Here is a 5,462-nt window from a genome sequence, read left to right on the forward strand (position 1 = left end):
GCAGTTTGTTGTCCTGCAGCGGAGCACGTGTCTGGTGTAGGAGCCGGCGGTACGTAGCCGTCGCCGTGCGGCGGACATTGCTATAGAATTGCACTCCTAAACACTTGAGTACAGGCACCTTGTCAAAGGGCACCGCCGTTGTGTGGGAAAGCCCCCCTCCGACATCCATGTATTTTGTCTTCTTCACGTTGATGACGCTCCCAGCGACCGCCCCGTAATGGCGTAGCCACTGTAGCGCCATATGCTCCATCTAAGCCACCGCGGGCACAGAGCGTAGTGCGTCTGCAGGGACTTATCCCTTGCACGCTCCCCGTGAGATCCACATTTCCGTACATGTCCGCACCACTTCATTCGTAGCGCACCTAATAGATGTTTGCCCATCATACTCATTACTCGTGGCAGATTAATCTACCAAGTCCCGTACGAGTTCGGGCATAGCGTGTGCGTTCGCACAAGAAAGTCAATGGCCGGGAAGCCATATTTTAACTATATATGACAGTATCTGTTTCCGAAAGAACAGTTACCGTGGATGACCATGCAGCTTTGCTAGAAATGAAATGACCATTAAATGGAAACCCCAGCTGCAAACAGGCGTTGATCTACTTCATTGGGGACATGTTGAAAATGTGTGCCCCGACCGGGACTCGAACCCGGGATCTCCTGCTTACATGGCTGACGCTCTATCCATCTGAGCCACCGCGGGCACAGAGCATAGAGCGTCTGCAGGGACTTATCCCTTGCACGCCCCCCGTGTGATCCACATTCCCAACATGCCCACACCACTTCATTCGTGGCGCACCTGATAGATGTTTGCCCATCATACTCATTACTCGTGGCAGATTAATCTACCAAGATCCGTACGAGTTCAAGCATAGCGGGTGCGTTCCCACAAGAAGGTCAATGGCCGGGAAGCCATATGTTAACTATATATGACGGTAGTATCTGTTCCCGAAAGAACAGTTACCGTGGATGACCATGCAGCTTTGCTAGAAATGAAATGACAATAAAATGGACACCCTAGCTGCAAACAGGCGTTGATGTACTTCATTGGGGACATGTTGAAAATGTGTGCCCCGACCGGGACTCGTACCCGGGATCTCCTGCTTACAAGGTAGACGCTCTATCCACCTGAGCCACCGCGGGCACAGAGCATAGCGCGTCTGCAGGGACTTATCCCTTGCACGCTGACCGTAAGATCCACATTCCCAACATGTCCACACCACTACGTTCGTGATGATGATGTGATGATGATGATCGTTAGTGTTTTAGGGCGCACAACAGCGAAGTTATCAGCGCCCGTTCCCAAAAGTTCAGTTCAGAGCCGAATTGTGAGTGAATTGGTAGCGTTCAAATTGCAAGATTGGACACAGCACATCAAAACAGGGAGATAAAACTAAAAATAAAATAGCAGTACAAACAGGTAAAAATAATTAACGGTGGCTGAGTGACCACTTACAAATAATGGGTGACCAAACCGCTGGACAGCACATAAAGACTTCAATCCCAATATTTTGGGAAGAAAGCCAGACATCACACAAACACGTAAAACTCTAGCGACACTCGCCTCATTATTAGTTAAAAGAGAGGGTACGTCTGGTGGGAAACTGAAATCTTCCCTCAAACCCGCATATAAAACACACTCAGTTAAAATATGTCGTATCGACAGCTGTGTCCCACATGTCTGACACGTTGGTGGCTCCTCACGAGGTAACAGAAAACCATGTGTCAAAGGACAATGTCCTATTCTAAGCCGTGTAAGGGCTACTTCCTCAGCGCGCCGTTGTCGGAAGGAGGTGAGCCACGGTCGGACAGAATCCTTCACCGCTCGCAACTTATTATCCCTCACTTCCAGCCTCTGAGCCTCCCACGAGCGCATGACCTTCCGAGTCACGAAAGACGTTATGGCCTGCAGGGAGACGGAACAGCGAGCAGGAGGTGGGATGGAGCAAGCCTCCTTGGCAGCCGCATCTGCAAGTTCATTTCCAGGAATCCCTATGTGCCCTGGAACCCAGCAGAAAATTACATCCTTACCCTGCTGTTGCAAGAGCAGGAGTGCGTCCTGCACCTCTTGCACCATCCGATATGCTGGGTACATCTGTTCAAGAGCGCGTAGAGCACTCTGGGAATCGGAGCAGATGATGAATTTCGTGTCACGATGTCGGCGCATATGCTCTAATGCTTGCAGAATGGCAAACAGTTCTGCATAGTAAACTGAGAACTGCTCTGGGAGCCCTATTCGATGGACAGTATCGGGAAACACAACAGAGCAGCCCAGAAAATCCCCCTGTTTAGACCCATCCGTGTAAACAGTAATAAAATCGGAATGGCGTTCTAAAATATCAGTAAGTTTCATTTTAAAAAGGTGGTCCGGGGTACAATACTTCCTGTAAGAAAGTATTGTACCCCGGACTACATTCGTAGCGCTCCTAATAGATGTTTGCCCATCATACTCATGACTCGTGGCAGATGAATCTACCAAGTCCCGTACGAGTTCGGGCATAGCGTGTGCGTTCGCACAAGAAGGTCAATGGCCGGTAAGCCATATTTTAATTATATATGACGGTAGTATCTGTTCCCGAAAGAACAGTTACCGTGGATGACCATGCAGATTTGCTAGAAATGAAATGAAAATTAAATGGAAACCCTAGCTGCAAACAGGCGTTGATGTACTTCATTGGGGACATGTTGAAAATGTGTGCCCCGACCGGGACTCGAACCCCGGATGTCCTGCTTACATGGCAGACGCTCTATCCATGTGAGCCACCGCGGGAACAGAGCATAGTGCGTCTGCAGGGACTTATCCCTTGCATGCTCCCCGTGAGATCCACATTCTTAACATGTCCACACCACTACATTCGTATCGCACCTAATAGATGTTTGCTAATCATACTCATTACTCGTGGCAGATTAATCTACCAAGTCCCGTACGAGTTCGGGCATAGCGTGTGCGTTCGCACAAGAAGGTCAAAGGCCGGGAAGCCATATTTTAACTATATATGACGGTAGTATCTGTTCCCGAAAGAACAGTTACCGTGGATGACCATGCAGCTTTGCTAGAAATGAAACGACAATTAAATGGACATCCTAGCTCAAACAGGCGTTGATGTACCCCGTCACTTCCGCATCGATGGCGACCATAGGCAGGCACAAAGCATTTTTTCGTAGCTAGTACCTGCACCCCATCCATCCGGACGCCGGACGCCGGACGCCTGAACAGCAGCGAGCAAATAATACACACATAAAAAAAAAAATTTCATCACCTCGGTTCCGAGAGTTCCGGAACCTGTACAGGAAATTGGAATAGAGATCAACATAAACATCATTTCCGCCCTTTTTGTTGCTCATGAAAACAACACATTGCCTGTCGTACCACCATACAGCGAGACCTTCAGAGGTGGTCGTCCAGATTGCTTTACACACCGGTACCAATAATAGCCAGTAGCACGTCCTCTTGCATTCATGCATGTCTGTATTCGTCGTGGCATACTATCCATAAGTTCATCAAGGAACTGTTGGTTCAGATTTTCCCACTCCTCAACGATGATTTGGCGTAGAGACCTCAGAGTGTTTGGTGGGTCATGCCATCCATTGCACGATGGGGGTGCGAATTGTCGTCCATGAAGACGAATGCCTCGCCAATATACTGGCGATATGGTTGCACTATCGGTCGGAGGATGGCATTCACGTGTCGTACAGCCGTTAGGGCGCCTTTCATGACCGGCAGCGGCGTAAGTGGGCTCCACATAATGCCACCCTAAAACTGCAGGGATCCTCCACGTTGCTGCAGTCGCTGAACAGTGTGTGTAAGTCGTTTAGCCTGACCAAGTTGCCTCCAAACACGATTGTCTGGTTGAAGGCATATGCGACACTCTTCGGTGAAGAGAACGTGATGCCAAACCTGAGCGGTCTATTCGGCACGTTGTTGGACCTATCTGTAACCAGCTGCATGGTTTCTTGGTTGCAACGACATGGACGTAGCAATATGAATTTGCGCATCATGCAGCCTACTGCGCACAGTTTGAGTGGTAGCACGACATCCTGCGGCTGCACGAAAAACTTTATTCAACATGGTGGCGCTGCTGTCAGGGTTCCTCCGAGCCATAATCCGTAGGTAGGTCATCAACAGTTCCTGTGTCTCTGACTCTCCTCCAGACCCAAACAACATCGCTTTAGTTCACTCCGACGGCTGGACACGTCCCTTGTAGAGAGCCCTTCCTGGAACAAAGTAACAATGCAGACGCGATCAAACCGCGGTATTGACCATCTACGCATGGCTGAACTACAGACAATCAGAGCCGTGTACCGTCTTCCTATTAGAATGACTAGAACTGATCGGCTGTCGGACCCCTTCCGTCTAATAGGGGCTGCTCAAGAATGGTTGTTTACATCTTTGGGACGCTTTAGTGACATCTCTGGACAGTCAAAGGGACTGTGTCTGTGATACGATATCCACAGTCAACGTCTATTTTGAGGAGTTCCGGGCACCGGGGTATGCAAAACTTTTTACGTGTGTGTAGATTGCCTTCACATCCTGCCGGACGCTCAAGTGGCTCAGCGGTCGCACGACGGCTATTCCTTACATAGGGCGGCTGCTCCCCATCGCACAACAGTTGATACTGTGTTAAATTTCTCGTCCTCAGGCAAGCCGTTACTGTGAATCTGCACGAGCCTGTGCTCCTCCACTTCCACCTCGGCTACAGAAAACATTCACCACATAGCAGTCACTGTCATCCCTTTTGATATCGACTACAGAGGTATTCGTGGAACGACTCGGGAAGAAAGTGCAAGCTTTGATAATGTGCACAGAAATTGATGCTATGAGAAGCAGATTCCCCCCCCCCCCCTCTCTGCAATTGTAGCTCCCATGCAACAGTGAACTGTGCCGTAACTGAGTGGTTTTAAGCGATCTCTGATAGAGTGAACTATTTGGAAGTAGCCAGGAGTAATAACACAGTTCAATAAAATGTGTGATAATAGAATAGTCATTAGATCTCCATCTGTGCCTAAGAGCTAGGACTGAAGATGCCATTACTGCCTTTGATCAAACGAACAACGTTTCTGCTTTAGTGTTCGAGTTGGTGACGTTCTGGGTGTTAAACTAAACTAAGAGCGAAAAACTCATAATTAGACTTAGAATATTTTATTTGCTATTTATACGAATAATTACTTCATATTCTTCTCTACTTAAAGATCAAATTCTGCGTAATTTTGAATTATCACGTTATCGGGACTGGAAGACCTGCTTATCTTCATGTTTTCCACAACTACGGAACATATGACGAGCCGTCAATGAGTAATGAAACACACTTTCTTTTCTGATAGCAAGTTGTTTTTGTTCAGGATTCCTATATATTATATTATTCCCCACTGTACTGGGCAAAGAACTCTAATATTCAATACAATCTCCGTTCAATGCGACGGCCTTAAACCACCTTAGTGGGAGGGCCCATTTTCCCTCATGA

General features: G+C 48.2%; 2 non-coding genes across 2 annotated transcripts; both read right to left on the minus strand.

Annotated features, from left to right (window-relative positions):
• Positions 1-629: 629 nt before the first annotated feature.
• Trnat-ugu (transfer RNA threonine (anticodon UGU)) lies at positions 630-704 on the minus strand. The gene has a single exon. It is a non-coding gene; the product is annotated as a tRNA-Thr (tRNA).
• A 365-nt stretch (positions 705-1,069) lies between these two features.
• Positions 1,070-1,144, minus strand: Trnat-ugu (transfer RNA threonine (anticodon UGU)). Its single transcript has one exon. It is a non-coding gene; the product is annotated as a tRNA-Thr (tRNA).
• Positions 1,145-5,462: the final 4,318 nt, after the last annotated feature.

Source organism: Schistocerca cancellata, chromosome 8 (assembly GCF_023864275.1).
Source record: "Schistocerca cancellata isolate TAMUIC-IGC-003103 chromosome 8, iqSchCanc2.1, whole genome shotgun sequence".
In the NCBI taxonomy this organism is placed as follows: domain Eukaryota; kingdom Metazoa; phylum Arthropoda; class Insecta; order Orthoptera; family Acrididae; genus Schistocerca; species Schistocerca cancellata.